General features: G+C 39.5%; 1 long non-coding RNA gene and 1 pseudogene across 1 annotated transcript; both read right to left on the minus strand.

Annotated features, from left to right (window-relative positions):
• Positions 1-272: 272 nt before the first annotated feature.
• Positions 273-9,157, minus strand: LOC109499045. The gene is made up of 3 exons (XR_002741837.2): positions 8,485-9,157; positions 1,094-1,518; positions 273-788 (listed from the first exon to the last, which is right to left on the minus strand). It is a non-coding gene; the product is annotated as an uncharacterized LOC109499045 (long non-coding RNA).
• A 7,149-nt stretch (positions 9,158-16,306) lies between these two features.
• Positions 16,307-18,435, minus strand: LOC111556560 (annotated as a pseudogene).
• Positions 18,436-23,811: the final 5,376 nt, after the last annotated feature.

A 23,811-nucleotide genomic window follows, 5' to 3' on the forward strand; every position in this document is an offset into this window, starting at 1 on the left:
AGAGACAAAGCTTGCAAGCAAGGGAAGGGCAGAAAGAGAGGGGGACAGAGGATCCCAACTGAGCTCTTGTGCTGACAGCAGAGAGCCCGATGCCGGGATTGAACTCATGAACTATGAGATCATGACCAGAGCCGAAGTCTTATGCTTAACCGACTGAGCCACCCAGGCACCCCAACACTTCATTTTGAAGTAATCTGTACACCCGACGTGGGGCTGTCTCAAACTTACAACCCAGAGACCAGAGTCACACGCTCCACAGACTTAACCAGGCATCCCTTAGAGAAGATTTTAATATAAAAAGCCTAGTATTTACTTGGAAATAATTTCAAAGTCACAAAAAAGTTTCAAGAATGGGGCAAAAAGTACCTGTTTAGCTTCCATACAGCTTCACTTACTGTTAACATTTTATCTTACTTGCTTTTTTTGTTGGAGTTTTATCCTTCTTTCTCTTTCTCTATTTTTTTCTAAATTATTTAAGAATAAGCCACATAGGTTACACCTGTCTCCAGATACTTTGTTGTCTATTTCCTAAGAAAAAGGACATTGTGTTATGTAACCACAGTACAGTTATCCGCTGCAGGAACTGTTAACCGTGAAACAGTTCCTTTGAAGAACTTAAGTTTACATTCCAGTCGGTCAGCTGAATGGCATCCTTCCCAGCTTTTGTTTTCCTCCTCTAGGTGTTGCAGTGTACCTGCTACATTCGGCTGTTCTCTGTAGTCTCTTTCATCTGGAACAGTTCCGGAGCCTTTCTTTGTCTTTTAGAACAATGGCAGTTTTGTAGAATACTGAAAAAAAATTTTTTAAAGGAACAATTCTTATTTTTACCTTGTTTGCTATTTTCTCATGATTATATTCAGTTTGTGACCCCGGTCAAAATGGTACATAAATGATGTATTTTTCTCAGAGCATCGCATCTTGGGGTGCATAATATCTATCTGCCTGTTATTGACTATACTAATTTTGATACTTTGTCCAAGGTGTTGCAATTTCTCCACTATAAGGGAGAGGAATTTTTTAAAGGATTCCTTTGGAGACAGCTGTTGGTGGGTTTGAACCTTGCTCCCCTCCCAATATGTGATTTCCTCCTCACCTCGAGTCAAAAGAGAGAGGCTTCAAGTTGCAAAGCCTAAAGTATGTCCTTTGAATTTATCAGGTCACCGTTTGCTGATGTCTGACTCCTTTTCGGGAAATCTAGAGATCAAGAGAAGAGCTGGCTTGCTGCTTGGAAGTAGAGCAGGGGAGAGTATCTAGTAAATTGGAATCAGCCTGTTCTTCCAGAGTTTGTTAGGCAATCAGTGCATGAGTGTTTCCCATGAACCAGATGTGAAAGAGAGCCTCCTTGGGGTCATTGCATAATCTGGCTCAAAGGCCACGTAAACAAGGAGAAGCTGGAGGAGTCCCATGGAATTCCTAGTGTTTGGGAGTATAGAGCGTATCCTTTCAGGTCGAGGGAACGGCAGCCAAGAGATCAACAGTGATTTGTAGGGGGCATCTCCTACAAACCCATGAAGAGCCCTGGAAGAGAAAGTTGGCTTTAAATATCTGCAAGCAGAGAAAGCATGCAACTTACCTGTAAAAGTAAGAACATGTCTTTCCTCCTCTGGGTGGAGGGCAGTGGGTCAGAAAGGTAGAGTAGTAAAATCGCAGTAAGGAACAGTAGAAGCTTGGAGAGGGGAAAGAGGGCCCTGCTCCCCTCTGCCACTGACAGGAGTTAACCCACCGCAGAGCCCATCTGTAGGATAGGACAAGAGCTAGCCTTAAATTAACTTTGAAGCTTTTGTTATTTTATGGGATCAAACATTTCTGTTTAAAATGGAATCGAGACTGTATTTATGATTTAAAGTAACTACCTAACCTTTAATTATGTAAGAATGGTTTAAAAAGTATGTGACTGCTTTAGTCAGGGAAAAGCCATATCCGAGTGAATGTTATTTAGTTATTTGAAAAAATCTATTCATTTTTGAATAGGTGGTATATTACATGATTTAAATACAAATGGTATGAAAAGTGTACACAGAGAAGTTTCACATCTGTCCTTATCTACCTAATTATCGTTGTCTTACAGGTAAACATTTTAATATGTTTACTGTTATAGTATTTGTTTATGAAAACGTAAGCAGATATGATGTTATGCCCCTATTTTACACAAAAGGTAGCATACCTTTCTTTTTTTTAAAATTTTCATGTTTATTTTATTTTTGAGAGAGAGAGAGAGAGAGAGACAAAGTATGAGTGGGGAGGGGCAGAGAGAGAGGGAGACACAGAATCCAAAGCAGGCTCCAGGCTCTGAGCTGTCAGCACAGAGCCTGGCGTGGGGCTTGAACCCACAGACTGGGAGATCATGACCTGAGCTGAAGTCAGACACTTAACTGAGTCACCCAGGCGCCCCAGGTAGCATACCTTCAAAACTTTTCTTTCTTTTTAAAAAAAAAAAACGTAAAATAGAGGTGCCTGGCTGCATCAGTCAGTGGAGCATGTGACTCTTGATCTCAGAGTTGTGAGTTTAAGCCCCATGTTGGGTATAGAGATTACTTAAAATAAAATCTTAAAAAAAATTGTGGTAAAATATACATAAGATAAAATTTACGCTTTTATTTTTTTTAATGTTTATTCATTTTTGAGAGAGAGCGAGAGAGATTGCACACGCATGCGTGCACACACTGGGGGAGGGGCAGAGAGTGGGGAACAGAGGATCCAAAAAGGGCTCTGCACTGTCAGCACAGAGCCTGATGTGGGGCTCAATCCCAGGAACCATGAGATCATGACCTGAGCCGAGACTCTGAATCTCAACTGACAGCCCCCCACCCCCAAGCGGCCCCCCACCCCCAGCTTTTTTTTTTATTTTTTACAGTGGCTTCACCATTTTACATTGTCACCAGCAGTGCTGGAAGATTTCAGTTTCTGTGTCCAATACTTGTTATTTTCTGTTTATTTGTTTGTTTTGATAATCAGTCATCCTAATGGTGTGAAATGTATCTCATTGTGGCTTTGATTTGCATTTCTCTAATAACTATTGATGTTAAGCATCTTTTCATGTCCCTATTGGGCATTTGTACATCTTTTTTTTCTACTGTGGTAAAATATACATAACATTTTACCATTTCGACCATTTTCTTTCTTTTTTTTTAGGTAGGCTTCATACCCAGTAGAATCCAACACGGGGCTTGAACTCATGACCCTGAGTTCAAGACCTGAGCTGAGATAGGAGTCACATTCTTGGGGTGCGTGGGTGGCTCAGTCGGTTAAGCAAACTTTGGCTTAGGTCATGATCTCACAGTTTGTGAATTTGGGTCCCGTGTCAGGCTCTGTGCTGACAGCTCAGAGCCTGGAGCCTGCTTCAGATTCTGTGTCTCTCTCTCTGTCTTTCTGCCCCTCCCCTGCTTGTGCTCTCTCTCTCTCTCAAAGATAAATAAACTTAAAAATAAAAAAGTCTGTTGAGGAAGTGGAGAGAGCCAAAAATTGGGAGAAAATATGTATAAAACATTGATATAATGAAAGATTTCTATGATGAATATGTTAGTTCTGTTATGTATTCATTATTTGACACTTTTATCATTACTAGCATCCTTCTTTATCTCCATTAGTGTTTTTTGGCTTAAAATCTACTTGTTATGGGGGCACCTAGGTGGCTCAGTTGGTTAAGCATCTGACTTTGACTCGGGTCATGATCTTGAGGTTTGTGGGTTTGAGCCCTGCACCAGGGTCTGTGCTGACAATGTGGAGCCTGCTTGTGATTCATTCTCTTTCTCTCTGTCTCTCTCTCTGCCCCTCCCCCACACATGGTCTTTTTTTCTCTCTCTCAGAATAAATAAATAAACTAAAAAAAAATAATCTACTTGTCAGGGCACCTGGGTGGCTCAGTCGGTTAAGCGTTCGACCTCGGCTCAGGTCATGATCTCATGGTTCGTGAGTTCGAGCCCCACGTTGGACTCCGTGCTGACAGCTCAGAGCCTGGAGCCTGCTTCGGATTCTGTGTCTCCCTCTCTCTCTTCCCTTACCCGGCTTGCACTCTGTCTCTCTCAAAACTAAATAAATGTTTAAAAAATTAAAAAAAAATCTGCTTGTTATGTCTCAAAATAAAAAAGAGGAAAAAATGTGTACTTTTTTTTCTTATCTGGCTGATCCATAACATGATCAGAAATCAATTTTGCATCATAGAAAGACATGCTGTAAGAGTGAAGAAGAAAGAGTACACCTAGTTCTGTAGATAAAAGCTTATTGTATGTTGCCTAATATAACATCTTAGATACACTCATTTATATTTGTTTATGGATCCTCAGAAACAGAGAGGCTTAGCTTTTTAAAAGCCTTTCAATGAATAGTTTATAAATCTTATTTTTAAACTATAAACTATTTCAGTTTATACTTAAGATACTATTTTTAAGTAATCTTTACTCCCAACATGGGGCTTGAAACCACAACCCTGAGATCAAGAGTTACAATCTCCACCTACTGAGCCAACCAGGTGCCCCTTTTATATATTTTTATTTGATTTGAAAACAATTAAAGTCACTTTCATGATTTAAAAAAAACTCTACATGTTAGTTATTAATATATTACTATACCAGCTTTACTTTAGCTAATGTTTGCATGATTATCCTTTTTCATACTTTTACTTTCAGCGTTTATATGTTCTATAAACTGAGCAACATGTACATAGCATATGGCATATTTTTATCCAGTCTGAAACGTGTCTTTAAATTGGCCTATGCAGTCCTTTTACATGTAACATAGTTACTATTATGGGTTTAATATTGCTTGTCTGGCTATTAGCTTTCTGTTGGTCTCTGTTTTTTTGTTCCTCTATTCCTGCTTTCTTGCCTTCCTTTATATTAATGAAATATTTATGTTCATCCATTTTTCTCCTCTATTCTCTTTTCATTCATGACTTTTTATAATTCTTTTAGTGGTCACACTAGAAATTACAATATACATCCTTGACTTATACTCTACTTAAGTTAGTACTTTGAAGAATACAAGAATCTTATTACAGTCAAGCTTCATTTACCACTTCCAGCTTTTTGTACTGTTATCATTTATTTTACATCTTCATGCGTTTTAAGCTCCACAAGATTTTATTGTTTTAAGCAATCAAAACTTATTTATACTTACTTATATCATGAACCTTAACATATTTAAAGTATGTTTATGTTTCGAGAGAGAGTGAGAGCGTGTGTGTGTGCTCACGTGAGTGGGTGGGGGAAGGGCAAAGAGAGAGAGGGAGAGTCCCAAGCTGGCTCTTGCTGTCAGTGCAGAGCCTGCAGCAGGTCTTGATCCCATGACCTGTGAGATCATGGCTGAGCTGAAATCAAGAGTGTGATGCTTAAGTGACTGAGCCACCCAGGTGCCCCTGTAGTCTATTTAAATTTAGCAATATGTTTTACATTTTTATCTTTTAGCAATTTTGTTCTTTCATCTGAGATTTTTCTTTCAGCCTGAAGAATTCTCTTCAGTCTTTCTTAAAAATCAATCTGCATATGATGTATTCCTTCAGATTTTGTTTTTTTTGAAAACATTAAAAATTCTTTTGGGGGGCACTTGGGTGGCTCAGTCAGTTAAACATCTGACTCTTGATTTCAGCTCAGGTCATGATCTTACAGGTCGTGAGTTCAAGCCCTACATCAGGCTGTGTGCTGACAGCACGGAGCCTGCTTGGGATTCTCTCTCCCCTTCTCTCTCTGCTCCTCCCCTGCTTACTCTCTCTCTCAAAATAAATAAATAAACATTAAAATAAAACAAAATGCACAGCTTAAAAAATTTTTCTTTTAATTCTGGTAAAGAACACACAAAATTAAATTTCCCATTTCTACTGTATTCAAGTACACAGTTCAGTAGTGTTAAGTATGTTCACGTTGTTATGTAATAGATCTCCAGAACTGAAACTGTATGCCCATTAAACAACTCCCCATTTCCCCCCACACCCATCCTTCATACAGTATTTGTCCTTTTTGTGACTGGCTTATTTCACTTAGAATAATGTCCCATGTTGGGGCACCTGGGTGGCTCAGTCGGTTGAGCGTCTGTCTGACTTACACTCAGGTTGTGATCTCATGGTTTGAGTTTGAGCTCCACATCGGTCTCTGCTGACAGCTCAGAGCCTGGAGCCTGCTCTGCCCCTCCCCCGCTCATGCCCTGTCTGTCTCTCTCTCTCTCAAAAATAAATAAAACCTTAAAAAAGAAAGAATAATGTCCCATGTAGCTTGAGGCAGAATTTCCTTTTTAAGACTGAATAATATACCATGTGTATATACCACATTTTGTTTATATATCCATCCATTTGTGGACATTTGGGTTACTTCCACAGCTACTGTGTCAAATGCTGCTGTGAACATGTGTAAAAATATCTCTTTGAGACTCTTAAATACAGAGAACAAACTGAGTGAGAGTGGATGGGGAAGTGGGGGAGAGGGGAAAATGAGTGATGGGCATTGAGGAGGGCACTTGTTGGGATGAGCACTGGGTGTTGTATGTAAGCCAATTTGACAATAAATTATATTCATTAAACAAAAACAAAATGTATTAAACATATCCATTCTTTAACCAAAACAAAATATCTTTTTGGGATTTTGCTTTCAGTTCTTTTGGGTATATATCAAGAAGTGGGGTTGCTGGGTCATATGGTGATTCTATTTTTAATTTTTTGAGGAACTGTCATACTGTTTTCCATAATGACTACACAATTTTACATTCCTACCAACAGCATACAAGGGTTCCAACTTCTCCTCATACTTGACAGTACTTACTTTCTGTGTTGTTTTGTTTTGTTTTGGTAATAACCATTCTAATGGTTGTGGGATTGTCTCAGTTTTAGTTTGCATTTCTCTAATGATTAGTGATACTGAACACCTCTTCATATGCGTGTTGGTAATTTGAACATTATCTTTGGAGAAGACAAACTGTTAGAAAGAACTATTAGAAGTATTCAAGTTCTTTGCCCACTTTTGAATTGGGTTATTTTTTGTTTTTGTTGAGTTGTAGGAATTCTTTACATATTCTAGGTATTAACCCCTTATCGATATATAATTGGCAATATTTTCTCCCATTCTATAGGCTGCCTTTTCACTCTACTGATTGTATCCTTTGATGCACAGAAGTTTTTAAGCTTGACTTAGTCCAGTTTTTCTAGTTTTGCTTTTGATGTTGTGCCCTTTGTGTTGTAAACAAGAAATCAGGTCAAATCCAGTGTCACAAATCATTTTTTGTATGTTTTTTTTCCTTAGGAGTATTATAGTTTTTTTCCCCCTAGGAGTTTTATAGTTTTGGATCTTGAATTTAGGTCTTTAGTCCATTTGAGTTGAAAACATCTTTATTTTGCCTTCGTTTTTGCTGATATAGAAGTCTGTTGTTTCTTTCAGCACTTTAAAAATGTTACTTCATTGTCTTCTGACTTCCATAATTTTTTTTGAAAAGTTAACCTTCAAACTTATTGTTGCCCCTTTTAATCTTTCTAAGATTTTCCCCTTTATATTTGTTTTTCTTCAGTGTGACTATCATATACCTAGATGTGGTTTTCTCTGTATCTCATTTGAGATTCATAGAGCATCTTGAAGGTGTAGTTTAATAACTTTCATCAGCGATGAAATTTGGGAAATTTTGTCTACTATTTCTTCACGTATTGCTTCTCTTCATTTTTTTCTCTCCTCTGCTTCTTTGACACCAATTACATGGATATTAAACCTTTCTATCATGTTCTTTAAATCTCTTATACTCTTTCTTGTGTTCTTTTTTACTCTCTGTGCTTCAATTTAATACACTGAAATGTTATTTAATTGATTGATCATCTCCTCTGTTTTGTTTAATCTGATATCAAACCCGTCAATTGAATTACTAAATTCAGGTATAATCACTTTCTGTTATAGAATTTCTAATTGGCTTTAAAAAATATATACACGTTCTTAAAAAACAACAGGTGTTGGCGAGGATGTGGAGGAAAGGAACTTTTGTGCACTGTTGAGAACGCAAACTGGTTCAGCCACTGTGGAAAACACTGTGGAAAAGTGTTCCTCAAAAAATGAAAAACAGAACTACCTTATGATCCAGTAATCATACCACTGAATATTTACCCAAAGAATACAAGAACACTAATTCAAAAGGATATATGCACCCCTATGTTTATTGCAACATATTTATAATACCCAAATTATGGAAGCTGCCCAAGTGTCCACTGAAAGATGGATAAAGAAGATGTGGTATATATACACAATGGAATATTATTCAGCCATAAAAAAGAATGAAGTCTTGCTATTTGCAACAACATGGATGGAGCCAGAGAGTATAATGCTAAGCAAATTAAGTCAGAGAAGACAAATAGCATATGATATTACTCATGTGGAATTTAAGAAACAAGCAAACACACACAGGGGGGAAAAAGAGACAACCCAAAAAATAGATACTTAACTATGAAGAACAAACTGGTGGTTACCAGAGGGGAGTTGAGTTGGGAGATGGGTGAAATAGGTGATGGGATAAGGGTACACTCACCAGGATGAACACCGAGGAATGTATAGAATTGTTGAATCACTGTATTATACACCTGAAACTAATATAACACTGGGTGTTAACTGTATTGGAATTAAAATAAAAAACTTAATAAAAATATATGTAGATTCTTGCTCTTCGGTGAAATTCTTCATCTTTCCTTCTCTTGGATATAAATCATAGATGTTTTAGTCCTTGTTTGATTACATTCCAAAATCAAATTCACCGGGTAGCTCCTTTTTTCTGTTACCTGGGTTTCTTCTCTTGTTTTTTGATAATTTGATCCTTTTCTTTTAGCATGTGTTGATGAATCAGGACATCGTGGATAACAAATTGTACTTATTCTACCTGACAGATAGAACAGCAGTATATCAGCTTGATTCTAATGTGCTTCCCCTCTCTGTTCATAAACTTTAAGTCCTGCTTGTGTTTATTGCTTTGCAGTAGTTTCATATGGTTTGTCTTAGGTTGAATTCTTCCAGAGGTAGACCCTGAAGCAAGGATTTGGATAAAATGATTAATTAAGAAAGTGCTTCTTGGATAAACCATTAATGGAGTAGAAGAGGGGCGCCTGGGTGGCTCAATTGGTTAAGCGTCTGACTTCAGCTTAGGTCATGATCTCACCATTCGTGAGTTCTTGCCCCACATTGGGCCCTGTGCTGACAGCTCAGGGCCTGATGCCTGCTTTGGATTCTGTGTCTCTCTGTCTCTCTGCCCCTCCCCTGCTCACACTCTGTCCCTCTCTCTCTCAAAAATAAATAAACATTAAGAAAAATTTTCTTAAAAAAATTTTAATGCTTATTTATTTTTGAGAGAGAGAGAGAATGAGCATTAAAACTGGGGTGGGGGGGGGGAGGTCAGCACAGAGCCTGATGCAGGGCTCGAACCCACAAACTGTGAGATCGTGACCTGAGCCTAAGTCGGATGCTTAACCGACTGAGCCACCCAGGCACTCCAAGAAAACTTTCTTGAATTTGAAAAAGAAATGGAGTAGAAGAAACAAGATATGGAAAAAGAAGGCAAGGGAGGGTACCATGTAGGTAAAGACTCAGGCTCAAATTCATCTCCAGAACACTCTGGAACATCAGTCACCACCTTAGAACTTGTCTCACCCCAAAGCAAAGGAATTGGCTGTGGTTCATTCCTTGGATGCACCACATCCTTGGATGGACCAATGCTATAAGGAGAGCATTTCTGGCTCTCCTTATAGCAAAGCAACTCCAGGGCCCATGTACGTTCCCCCAAAAAACGGTTCCTCAAGTTTTTGCTCACGATAACACCCTTAGTTAAACTTCTTCGTTTAAGAAACTAAACTGCTTCAGCAGTTTTTCCCCTAATCACTTTCTGTGAAATTTTATTGCTGTAACTATACCATATGTCTGGTTATGTACTATATTTATATCCGTATTTGCTTTTTAAAAAAATGTTTATTTATTTATTTTGAGAGAAAAAGAGGGAGACAATCCCAAGTAGGCTCCAAGCTGTCAGCACAGAGTCTGAAGTGGGGCTCAATCTCACAACCATGAGATCATGACCTGAGGTGAAATCAAGAGTCGGCTGCTTAACCGACTGAGCCACTTGGGCACCCCTTTTTATCTGTACTTTATACATAAAAAGAGTACAATTATTTTTCTCCCCAAGGACCAATTATTGCCCACAGTGAGAATGCATCCTCTAAAGCTTGCAGGGATGAATTGTTAACAACAAAGTGTTTAGTTGCTGGCCATTGAGTGCATAGGACTGGGAAAAGGGATCCCAAGGGATATGGATGGGTCACCAACAGTTTTGCCACACAGTTGTTTTAAATATTTGTGTAGTTTATGGTTGTTATTTTGTGGGAGGGTTAGTCCAATACAAGCTATTTGATCATGGCCAGAGCCAGAAGGCCCTCCTTTCTCTTTATTTCTAACAGTAAAATGAAAAGTATTTCATAAGCATCAGCAAGCAAGTAAGGGAGGTACAATCTTCTTTTTTACTTTGCATTCTCAATATGTCAAAAATTGTGGCTAAGCACATCTTTTAATCTCTTAAGGGAGCCTGAGTTATGAAGGGCAATGATTATGCATTTGCTTATTTGAAGGGAAGCACTAGCTGAAATGTTAGCAGACTAATGTTTGGTGGTGGAGGAACGTGACTCAGTGTCACTGCTTCTCTGAAGCTTTATCACTGAGACCTACAATTTTAATGGTTAAGAATTCTAATTTTACCCCTCACTGGTTGTGTGACTTGGGCACAGTAATGGATTTGAGTTAATGACTAAAGGAAGGTCACTCAGTGGGTTTTATTTCTATATTAAACAAAGGATTATATCCAGTCACAATGTGGCCCTGATTGGTATATCCTGTTTAGCTTTTTAAATTAAAAAAATTTTTTTTAAATGTTTTTATTTATTTTTGAAGGAGAGAGAGAGAGAGAGAGAGAGAGAGCATAAGTGGGGGAGGAGCAGAGAGGGAGGGAGACAGAATCCAAAGCAGGCTCCAGGCTCTTAGCTGTCAGCACAGAGCCTGATGAGGGCTCGAGCCCACAAACTGTGAGATCATGACCTGAGCCGAAGTCGGATGCTCAACTGACTGAGCCGCCCAGGCGCCCCTTAAATTTAAAAAAAACCTTTTTTTATTTTGTCCAACTTTTATATTGTATTGGTGAGAGAGTGTATGTATCTTGTTTTGCAATGGGACAAGGCATAGTGTGTTCATTGGCAAGGTATACAATTGTTCCTCAATGCCTTGAGGAACAAAGTTGTTGTATAGTATGTGAATGTATGTTCTAGTTAGACAAATTAGTCAAATATAGTATGTCAAACTGCTGCAGTGCTATTGATATACAAGAGTAGGCTTTGTGTACTTAGCACTGCTTGAGGCATTTCAGTGTGGAGTAGCATGTCTATGTATATGTTATGTATGTACAGCAATCAGTTTGCCTACTTGTTAGATACTTTGGTGAGATTCATTCAGGAGGCCAAAAGTACTGGTTAAATTTATTTTCTTTCAGTATCTGGTTTTTGGTTATGTGCACTCTTGTTTTTATTAACAAAGAATTGAGTATATCATTAGGAAGAGAGAGAACCCAAGCTGTATCCAGTGATTAGTAGTAAAGAGTATCCACTGAAACTGGATATGCAAATAAGCTTTCTTAGACTGTGCAACTAAATGTTATTCATTTATTCATTTTAATTTGAATTTTGCAAATAAAAGTATCTTTTAAGAAGTATGGCATTCATCCAGAGGACTTAAAAAAAATAAGTGTACTGTTTGATTTTAACAAAGTAAACACACCTATGTAACCAATGCCCAGATCAAAAAGAGGATATTTTCAGAATAGCAGAAGCTCCTCCTTGGCTCCCTCTCAGTTACTGTTACCCCAAGGGTAACCACTACCCTGACTTCTTCCTTAATTTTTTTTTAATGTTTATTTATTTTTGAGAGAGACAGAGCGTGAATGGGGGAGGGGCAGAGAGAGAGGGAAACACAGAATCTGAAGCAGGCTCCGGACTCTGAGCTGTCAGCGCAGAGCCCAACACAGGGTTTGAACTCATGAACCGCGAGATCATGACCTGAGCTGAAGTCAGCTGCTTAACTGACTGAGCCACCCAGGCACCTTTGACTTCTAACATCATAGAATTGTTTTGCCTGGTTTAATATAAATGGTATCACATTGTATGCTCACTTTGTGTCTGGCTTCTTTTGTTCAGCTCAATGTTTGTGAGATTTGTTGCCTATTGTGTATAGCAATAGTTCATTCATGCTCCATGAAAACCTTAAACATACACAAAAGCATACATAATAGTATGGTGAACCCTCATTTCCTAATCAACTTCAACAGTTATCAACTCATGGTCAATCTTGTTTCAGTTTTCCTCCCACCTGCCGTCCTCAACTCCAGATTATTATGAAGTAAAACATATATGTGTGTGTGTGTGTGTGTGTACATATACATATATATATGTACACACACACACACATATATATATATATTTGTATTTATTTTTTAAAATTTGTTTTTACATTTTACTTATTTTTGAGAGAGAGAGAAAGAGAGAGACAGAGACAGAACACAAGTTGGGGAGGGACAGAGAGAGAGGGAGACACAGAATCCGAAGCAGGCTTCAAATTCTGAGCTGTCAGCACAGAACCTGATGCGGGGCTCAAACTCACAAACTGTGAGAGCATGACCTGAGCCGAAGTTGGATGCTTAACCGACTGAGCCACCCAGGCGCCCCACATGTATATATATTTTAATGTTTATTTATTTTGAGAGAGAGTGTGTGTGCGCGCATGTGAGTGGGGGAGGGGCAGAGAGAAAGGAAGAGAGAGAACCCAAACAGGCTCTGTGCTGTCAATGCAGAGTCTGATGCAGGACTCAGTCTCACAACCCTGGGGTCATGACCTGAGCCAAAATCAAGAGTCGAACGCTGAACCAAACTGAGCCACCCAGGCACCCCAAAAGAATGGCTTCTTAATGCCCTTTGAAAATCACACACTGGAGTCTGTGTTTAAGGGACTCTGAGGCAGAGCTGAGAGATAGAAATGTTTCTGGGGCAGAAAACAGGAAGTTTGTGGTGGGTCCCAAAAGGAAAAAGAGTGAATGTACTCTAAGCCCCAAAGGAAGCAAGGCAGGAGGCAGCTACAGGAAAGGTGGCACCAGCCACTTGGCCACAGGGAGAATGTGATTGGAGGATGCACAGAGAAGCCAAATAGTTGAGGGGGGTTGCAACTCCAGAGTGGACCACGAAACAACACTTAATGGCAGAGGCATCTTTGGTCAGGATGAAGAGAGTGAAAGCCCACAGGAATCCCTGAGGCAGGGAACCTCCAGGGGCCATGGAGATTCCCAGGTCCCTCCTGCTTCTCCAAGGGTGCCCAGCTCCCACTGGGCACCCAGCAGGGATGGAGGGAACAGCAGTCCTGAAGTGTCAGATCCCAGAAAGATTGGCTTCACTTTTTATTTGGATTTTTTTTCGCCTTTTTCCCTGTGTTCCTGTACTAGTCAATTTGGATTCTATTCCCTATGGTTTTATCTTAGTGTGAGCCTTTATTCTGTCCTACTATTGATTTTAGCCATTTCATTTTCTCAAGTCCTTCTTGCTTCTATCTATGCCTTCCCTCACAAACGATGATATTATGTGGATCTTGTGGCTTCTCATGTTTTTTTTTTTTCCTATCCACTTCTATTTTGGCATTTTGGCAATGTATGTCACTATGTGATAAATGTCATAAAAGAGATCTTATCAGAGTGAAGAGGAAGTAACAATTATGGCTAGAGAAATCTAATACGATTTTACAGGGTAGGTAACATCTGAGACAGGTCTTGAAGAATAGACAGTAATTCAGTAGATGTGCTAAATAACTTATACAAAAAACAATCCAGTGAAGAAATGGGTAAAAGACATGAACAGACACTTTTCCAAAGAAGACATCCAGATGGCTAACAGACACGTGAAAAGATACTCAACATCACTCATCATCAGGGAAATACAAATCAAAACAACGAGATACCACCTCATACCTGTCAGAATGGCTAAAATTAATAACTCAGGAAACAACAGATATTGGTGAGGATGTGGAGAATGGGGAGCCCTTTTGCACTGCTGGTGGGAATGCAAACTGGTGCAGCCACTCTGGAAAACAGTATGGAGGTTCCTCAAAAAATTTAAAAAGAGCCACCCTATGACCCAGAAATTGCATCACTAGGTATGTATCCAAAGAATACAAAAATGCTGATTTGAAGGTGCACATGCAACCCAATGTTTATGGTGGCACTATCAACAATAGCCAAAGTATAGAAAGAGCCCAAATGTCTATCAACTGACTAATGGATAAAGAAGATGTGAGACACACACACACACACGTGTACATACAGTGGAATATTACTTGGCAATCAAAAAGAATGAAATCTTGCAATTTGCAATGATGTGGTTGGAACTAGAGTGTATTATGCTAAGCGAAATAAGTCAGAGAAAGGCAAATATCACATGATTTCACTCATGTGGAATTTAAAAAACAAAACAGATGAACATAGGGGAAGGGAAGGAAAAATAAGATAACAGAGCGGGAGGCAAACCATAAGAGAACAAACTGAGGTTGCTGGAGGAGAGGTGGGTGGGAGGATGGGCTAAGTGGGCATTAAGGAAGGCACTTGTTAGGTTGAGCACTAGGTGTTATATGTAAGTGATGAATCACTAAATCCTACTCCTGAAACCAATGCCACACTGTATGTTAACTAACTTGAATTTACTTTTTTAAGTTTATTTATTTAGGGGCTTCTGGGTGGCTTAGTTGGTTACGTGTCTGACTTTGGCTCAGGTCATGATGTCATGGTTTGTGAATTCGAGCCCTGCATCAGGCTCTCTGCTACCAGCGCAGAGCCCACTTCAGATCCTCTGTCCCCCTCCCTCTCTACCCCTTCCCTGCTCACTTGTGCACGCTCTCTCTCTCTCAAAGAGAACATGCATGCAAGCATGCGTAAGTAGGGGAGGGCAGAGAGAGAGAATCCCAAGCAGACTCAGGCTGTCAACACAAAGTCTGACTCTGGGCTTGAGCTCACAAACTGTCAGATCATGACCTGAGTTGAAATCAAGAGCCAGATGCTTAACTGACTGAGCCATCCAGGTGCCCCAACCAATTTGAATTTAAATAAAAAAATAATGAGTCAGTGATCAACAATTTCAAATTATATATACAGGTTAAGCTGAAAGTACTCTAAAGCAAAGCATTGGATTTATCAGTTAGGAGGTCACTAAGGATACTCAGTGATTTCATTTGCTTCATTTTCCTTCAGATACTTAGAGATTGTTACAATTAAAAAAAAATTTTTATTTATTTATTTTGAGAGTGAGAGGGAGAGAGAGAGCATGTGCACGAGTGGGGCGGAGGGGCAGAGAAAGAGGCGGGAGAGAATCCCAAGCAGGCTGCGCGCTGTCAGTACAGAGCCTGATGCAGGGCTCCATCTCACAAACCATGAGATCATGACCTGAGTTGAAATCAACAGTCAGATGCTTAACCATCTGAACCACCCAGGATTCCCAAGGTTGCTAAAATTTAATCCTGTTTTAGGGGCACCTGGGTGGTTCAGTAGGTTAAGTGTCCAACTTTGGCTCAGGTCATGATTTCATCATAGTTCCTGAATTGGAACCCCGTGTCAGGCTGTCTGCTATCAATGCAGAGCCTGCTTGAAATTTTCTGCCCCCCTCTCTGTCGCCCCCCCCTCAAAAATAAATAAAATATTAAAAAAATTTTAAAAATTTAACTCTTTTAGATCTGTGTAAAATATTTACATGGTTTCAAAGTCAAGTATACAAAACATACCTGGCTTCTATCTCTGTCTCTATCCTATTCCTCTTCTCACCCCATTAATAATGATTTCTATTTTTCTTTTTTTTTTGTTTAGTTATTTATTTTGAGAGAGAGAGTGTGTGTGTGTGCATGTGTGGGGGAGGGGTGGAGAGAGAGAGAGAGAGAGAGAGAGGAGAGAGAGAGAGAGAGAGAGAGAGAGAGAGAGAGAGAGAGAATCCCAAGCAGGCTCTGCTTGGTTAGCACAGAGCCTGACATGGGGCTCGATCTCACCGTGAGATCAGGACCTGAGCCAAAATCCAGAGTCGGTCACTTAACCAACCCAGGTGCCCCAGGAACGATTTCTTTTTAATTTTGTGATTTATTTTATGTTGTTTTTCTTTTTAGATTTGAGAGGGTTGTTTTTTCATGTCCAAGTACATATGGATGTTTGGTCCTACCAAACAATCCCACTACCCTTCACAAGAAAGAGGAACGTTTACTTTCAGTTTCTCTTTTAGAGAGTGCCTAACCTTTGGTAGCTGACTTGTAATGGGTCAGAGTGCAGGCAGAAGGGTAGTGGCATTGATCCAGTTGGGCATCCAGTAATCGGTCAGCCAGTCAGCCTGGCCTGGGTAGCAGCATTCAAATATTAATGGTAGTAATTGCCTTTGTAGGTTTGAGGAGTACTGAGGGAAATGTTTGTCTTGCAGTTACTGTCAGTGTATCATGAACCTAGTGTTCAATATGTTCCTGTAAAATCATAAACCAGAAACTATTAACTGAGGTTATACCATCATTGAAGGCTTCTATTGGTCACCAGATAATCTCTCTCTTTTTTTTAAAAGTTTACTTATTTTGAGAGAGAGAGTGTGTGAGCAGGATGGGGATCATAGAGAGGGACAGAGAGAATCTTTTTTTCCTTTTTAAAAAAATTTTTTAACGTTTATTTCTGAGACAGAGAGAGACAGAGCATGAGGGTGGGAGGGGCAGAGAGAGAGGGAGACACAGAATCTGAAGCAGACTCCAGGCTCTGAGCTGTCAGCACAGAGCCCGACGTGGGGCTGGAACTCACAAACTATGAGATCATGACGTGAGCTGAAGTCAGTTGCTCAACCGACTGAGCCACCCAGTCGGGGCGCCCCGAGAGAGAGAGAATCTTAAGCAGGCTCTGCTCTGTCAGCATAGAGCCCAACTGGGGGCTCAATCCCACAAACCATGAGATCATGACCTGAACTAAAATCAAGAGTCAGATGCTTAACCAACTGAGCCACCCAGGCACCCCACCAGATTCTCTCCAGATTGAAGACTAGAGTCTTCAAATACTCTCTCTCTTTCTCTCTCTCTCTCTTCCATTCTTTGCTGGTACCAGAGACAAGTAATGGGAAGAAAATCAATGATCCAGGAATGGGACTCTCAGTTCAAGTCCATGGGCAGCAGTAGTTTGATCTGTGTGGAGAACATCAAACAAACAGAGTTCTTTCAGAAGTTTCTCTCTCTACCATTGGCTTTTTTAAAAGAAGTTTTCGTGAAAATATATGTAACCCTGTGGAAGTACATCAGAACCTTCTCCAGAGAAGATTACCATGCTGTGTTCTTCCAAATGTCCTTGGAAATTAAATACGTATCTACTGGAGTGTTAACTGTTGTAAGGTCATAAGTTTCCAAGGAAAATATGACTTCATTCATATCTGAATGCGTTCCTCACAGTTAAAAAGGACTTCATGATGTTCACTCCCAATGTGATCTGCTACCTTTCCAGCAGCCAGTAAATGGGGACTTTCTCCCTGCCAGTTGCAAATGTCTGAGAACATACTGTCCCAGAGCCTCTTTTAGCTGCTTCAATAGGGTGACAGCAACTCAGCTGGAATCCAAGCCTCCTGATAAAAGGCATCCAGTCCTTCTGTCATCCAGTGTTTCTTAATAGCACTGTTAAAAAGGATCCAAAAAAACAAAAAAAAGTAGACATGTGTATGAAGAGGAAAAAAGAACATGACTAAATCTGCTTCCCCAGGAAACATTACTTACTTTGTCACAATGGAATCACAACAGGTTTGCCTTGAGTTTCGGTTTTAAGGATTGTTCCCCTTGTCTCTTGCATCATCAGTTTTTCTCCTCTCTACTGGATCATTTATAGCATATGTACATCCACACACACTGTACTGTCTCTCATCTTCCACCTTTCCCTGTCCTTTATAGCAAAAGTCCTTGAAAGAGTGACCTATACTTTCTGTCTCCAGTTCTCTTCACCTTCTCTTAGCAGTTTCTGTGTCAAGACCTGGGAATAGTTTCTCTACACTGTTAACAGAGGGCAAGCAGATGTTCATCTCTGCAGTGATGATAGTGAATCATTTCCACAGATGCAACTTTGTCACTTGGCTTTAAATCAAGAATTTGATAGTGTACCAGAAGAAAAGGCTCCACTTTTTTTTTTTAAGGTTCCATTTTGATAAAGGAGTTGTGATACACTTCAAGTTAACGAGACCTTTAGCTTCTAAACAAATAGCCAAAAATCCGTCTTCTATCATGACTTTAAACAAAGATCTGACTTCATAGGTGACCGTGCCCAGGAACACTTTCTTATTGGCAGTATCCTAAAAAATAAATACAAACACCTCATCCAACATACAAATTATTTGCTCAGTTTCTCCTTTATTATAATGATGTAGGATGACTCACCATCCATTTTGGTCTAATAATTAAATTCAAAATAAATTCAAAATAAGTCCAATAAGAGAATTAAAGTCTAATTAAATTAAAAAGGAAAATGCGTTTTGGGGTGCCTGGGTGGCTCAGTCAGTTAAGCGTCCGAATCTTGGCTTTGGCTCAGGTCATGATCTCTAAGTTTTGTGGGTTTGAGTCCTGCATCAGGCTCTGCACAGGCAGTGTGGAGCTTGCTTGGGATTCTCTCTGTCTCCCTCTCTCTCTAATCCTCCCCTACTTGCACTATCTCTGTCTCTCTCAAAATAAATAAATGAACTTGAAAAAAAAGGAAATGTATTTCATCTCCTTGTGGTTATAGATTTTGCCTTCGTAACAAAGCCACAGTAAAGATATTTCTTTGCTCAAATTGGCTGCAATCCAAACAACTGGTCAACCACTGCCAACCAGTGAAATCCAAAACAGCAATTTATGTATCTGTTGACATTCTGAAGATGAAGTGAATCTGGACCTCTGTGTGCAATCTTCATAGCACTCAGACACTGATCAGAGAAACCATCATCACTGCCAAAAAGGGCCCAAATGCCACAGATGGCACGGTGGAGTTACAGGCTCTCTCGGTGTGAGCAGGTCAGACTGTTAGCAGGAGTGGAGGCAAGAGCTATGGATTATCTCCATTTTTTTTTTTAAGTAGGCTTCACACCCAACGTGGAGCCCAGTGCAGGGCTTGAGCTTATGACCCTGAAATCAAGACCTGAGCTGAGATCAAGAGTAGGACACTCAACCAACTGAGCCACCCAGGTACCCCTCCATTGTTCCTAATATAAGCATATCTATGTATCTATATCTAGTCCTCATTTCTTAGATAAATGTTAGTATACTATAGATACTTTTCTCTACATTGATTTTTTTTTTTTTTAAGTAGGCTCCACACCCTAACATAGGGCTTGAACTCACAACTCTAGGATCAAGAGTTGTAGGCTGTACTGACTGAGCCAGCCACACATCCCTACCTTGATTTCTTTCTCTCAACAATATATCCTGGCAATCAGTCCACTGTTGTATGTAGATATTTTCCTTATTCCCTATTACAGGTACACAGTACCCTATTAGATGGATGTTCTGGTACATTTTAAGACTGAGGGTATTAGGAAAGGTTCAAAGCATGGGAAATCTTTTGGAAGAGAAGGCCTTTTATTTTGCTAATCTGTGGGTAACTCCAGGGTCCCTATTGAGGCTTAGATGATGGTGCCAATAGAGAGATGACTGAGTATTATTAACACAAAATTGCTGCTGGTCCTATATAATAAATCTCTTTGTTCTCTGAGCTAAAGAGCAGCTAGAAGGATTTGAAAGAAGAAACAGGCTTTTTCCTCTCCTCCTATACTTCCTTTTTGTAATATACTGTCTGTTACACCATTAGGTTTTAAAGCAAGCCTCGAGTTAACCTGGAGTACAGCTATCTCACAGCAGAGATATCTACCAGGGAAGTGCTGCTTTCACCTTTGTGAAACCACTTTCCTGATAATTGCTATTTCTCCTCTGATTCCTTCTGGAATCAATTCGTTGAGCAGACGAGGTCTCCTGTTACAAATCTCCGACTTGAGTAAAAAGTAGAATAGCTTCACTCCAAAGCCCATCATTATACACTAGATTCCCAAATTCAGTCTCTAGTCTGTCTCCCATACCACATTATGCTCAGCCATATTGTCCAGTAAAGCTCATGGAAGACAGTGTTTCAGTGAGTACTATATAGTAGCATAGCAGCATACATAGGCAAAACTCTCAGTGGGGCTAATAGAACAAAACTCAGGGAAAGTAGAACATAGAAGATATTTGCTCTTCTTTTCCCTCTGTCTCAGCCCACCTCCTCATCCCTCCTCAAAGAGAAGAGCTGCTACTATAATTGGCCATACTCGGTTGACCTAGTTATTAGAGGAGTGGGAAGCACTGTTTTTTTTTTTTATTTTTTATTTAAAAAATTTTTTTTTTCAACGTTTATTTATTTTTGGGACAGAGAGAGACAGAGCATGAACGGGGGAGGGGCAGAGAGAGAGGGAGACACAGAATCAGAAACAGGCTCCAGGCTCTGAGCCATCGGCCCAGAGCCCGACGCGGGGCTCGAACTCACGGACCGCGAGATCGTGACCTGGCTGAAGTCGGATGCTTAACCGACTGCGCCACCCAGGCGCCCCGGGAAGCACTGTTTTAAGAGATTATGCATAAAGCCTATATGAGGAAGATTTTGAAACAGTTCTGAAAAATCACAAAAATATGATCAAAAATAGAAACACATTCCTTGTTCTTGGAGAGGACCAATCAACATCATAAATATTTCAAGTCTCTCCAAGTTAATATATAAATTTAATGTAATTCCCTAAAAAGATGCCAGCAAGATTTTCCTGGCACTGGATCCTAAACTTCATATGGAAAAATAAATAAGCAGGAATACTCATGAACATCTTCAAAAGAAAGCAATTAGAGGGGTTGGCCTTACCACATATTAAAAATTACTATAAAGATCCTATAATTAAAACAGTGTGGTGTTGATACCTGGCTAACAGACAAACCAATGGAAATAATTTCAAGCACATGTGGAAATTTAGCATAGGACAAAGGAAGCATCTTAAATCATTGAGGGGAAAGATTAACTTAAAAAAATGGGATTAGCACAACGGGAGAGTCATTTGAAAAAAATATGTATTTGAATTTATGTCCCTTACTTTACATTAAAATATACTCTAAATAGATCAGTTATTTCAATGTAAAGAAATGAAACAACATATTCAAGGGTGAATCATATCCATTTCTTTATTACCTGGACATGAGGAAAGCCATTCTATTATAATTCAAATCCCAGAAGCCATGGAGAAAGATCAATACATTTAAATACATCTCTACCTATCTAACGTTTGATATCTAACTTACCTATCTACATATCCATACAGACAGACAGATACATATAAACTTGTGCTTGGCAAAATCATCATAAGCAAAGTCAAAAGACAAGTGAAAAACTGGCAGAAAATATTTTCAACTGAAATTACACAAAATGATTAATTTCTATCAATACATAACAAAGAATAAAGAAGTGTATTGATTGATGCTACAGCATGGATGAACCTTGAAACCATGCCGAGCAAAAGAAGCCAGTCACAAAAGACCACATACGGTGTGATACCATTTACATGGAACATCTAGCATAGGCAAATTTACAGAGAAGGAGAGGAAGTTAGCAGTCACCTAGGGCTGGGTGGGGTGGGGTGGGGATGGGGTGTGGGAATGAGAATGACTGCTAATGGGTAAGAGGTTTCTTTTGGAGGTATTAAAAATGTTCCAAAGCTATATTATGGTGATGGTGGCACAACTCTGTAAATATACTACTTATTGAATGGTACTCTTTAAATGGGTGAGCATGTCATTCTATGTAAATTATATCATAATAAAACTGTTTAAAAAAAAAAAGACAAAGACAAAAACCCAGGAGGAGAATAGCTAGAAATGTTGAGACAGTTCACAGGAGATGAAAGGCAAATGCCTATGAGACATTTGAAAAAGTAGTTGGTGACATTCTTCCTAAAAGAAATGCACATGCAGGGGCATCCGACTTCAGCTCAGGTCATGATCTCACCATTTGTGGGTTCCAGCCCTACGTCGGGCTCTCTGCTGTCAGCACAGAGCCTGCTTTGGATTCTCTGTCCGCCCCCCCCCCCCCCCCCCCCGCCTCTCCCCCAATCGTGCTTTCTGTCAAAAATAAACATTCAAAACAAAACAAAGAAATGCACATGCAACAGAGGGCAGATTTGTTTTCTGACTAGGATAATAAAGATAATATTTCCTTCGGAGTAAAGCTTAGGCAGGTTATATAGCAGCCCCATATAAGATTAGGGGTTTCCTAGGCTCGGTGTTCCTCTGCTGTGACACAAACCTACTTGGCCACAGCATTCACTCGGGCTGCTCCTCATCATCCCCATGGGACGTGGGAGGCAAGATGAACTGATGCCAACATGAAGCTCAGGCTTCTGCTGTACCATAACTAATAGATTCTCTTGTTTTTGACCTAAGAGTCTGAGGCCTTCTGGTAACACCCACTAAGGCTAACTTGTTAGCACTCAAGGAAGGTGACATCTCAAATCCTTCCCAGTTCCAGACTGGCAGAGGTCCAAAAGCTTGACATTACCCTATGTTGGTAATCCTGGAGAGAAACAGGTATTCTTTTTTTTAAAGACTTTATTCTGGGACGCCTGGGTGGCTCAGTCAGTTGAGTGGCCGACTTCAGCTCAGGTCATGATCTCACAGCTCAAAGGCTCGTGAGTTCGAGCCCCACGTCAGGCTCTGTGCTGACAGCTCAGAGCCTGGAGCCTGCTTCGGATTCTCTCTCTCCCTCTCTCTCTGCCCTCCCCTGCTCGTGCTCTGTCTCTCTCTCTCTCAAAAAAAATAAAATAAACATTAAAAAAAAATAGACACTTAACTGAGCCACCCAGGTACTCCCAGAAACAGGTATTCTTAAACATCACCAGTGGGATTGCAAAATGGCAACATTTTTCTGGAGGGAAAATTGGACAATATTCAACAAAATTATTACATGTGCGTTTACCCTTTGACTGGGTAATCTTTCTGGGAAACTAGCTGACAATAATCCCTTTACAAATGCAAAATATGGTATGCACTTTGCTCTGCATTGTGAAGTTATTTGTAATAAAAGCTTAAAAACAAATCCAAGTATCCATCAATAGAAGACTGATTGAATAAACTAGGGCATATCCACACATAAACATATTTGTATATACTTGTACATAGGTATATATATTTATTTGTATGAGAAAAAGAAGAATAAACAAGATATTTCTGAAAATGGAAAGGGTTCCTAATAAGGATGGGTAGAATGGGTATAAGGAATAAAGGTGGGTGCAAGAATTTAATTCTTTGGGTATCCTTTTTATGTAGCTTTGACTTCTGAATCATGTAAATGATTTATATATTCAAAAAATTAAGTTAAATAAGAATAAAAAAACCCTAAAATTGAACACAAACAGAAACCAATGAGTGGAACTGAATATGATACCCAATTGCACTGAGAACATAATTACTTTTTTTTTAAGATTTTATTTTTAAGTAGTGTCTACACCCAACATGGGTCTTGAACTTACAACCCCAAGATCAAGAGTCATATCTCTACTGACTGAGCTAGCCAGGCATCCCGAGAAGATAATTAAAGTTACTTTGGAACATAGACCACTGTAACATTTTGCCCATATAAAGTCTAAGGACAAATAAAACTCCAAAGATACTTTGAACTGCATTCAATAAGTTTATTGTTAGCAGTATTGTTGTTCTTGTGCTTTTGTGTATGATAAAATAAAACAAATAAGGAAATATTAATGTTATTAGGAACCAAGAT

Source organism: Felis catus, chromosome A1 (genome assembly GCF_018350175.1).
Source record: "Felis catus isolate Fca126 chromosome A1, F.catus_Fca126_mat1.0, whole genome shotgun sequence".
Lineage (NCBI taxonomy): Eukaryota > Metazoa > Chordata > Mammalia > Carnivora > Felidae > Felis > Felis catus.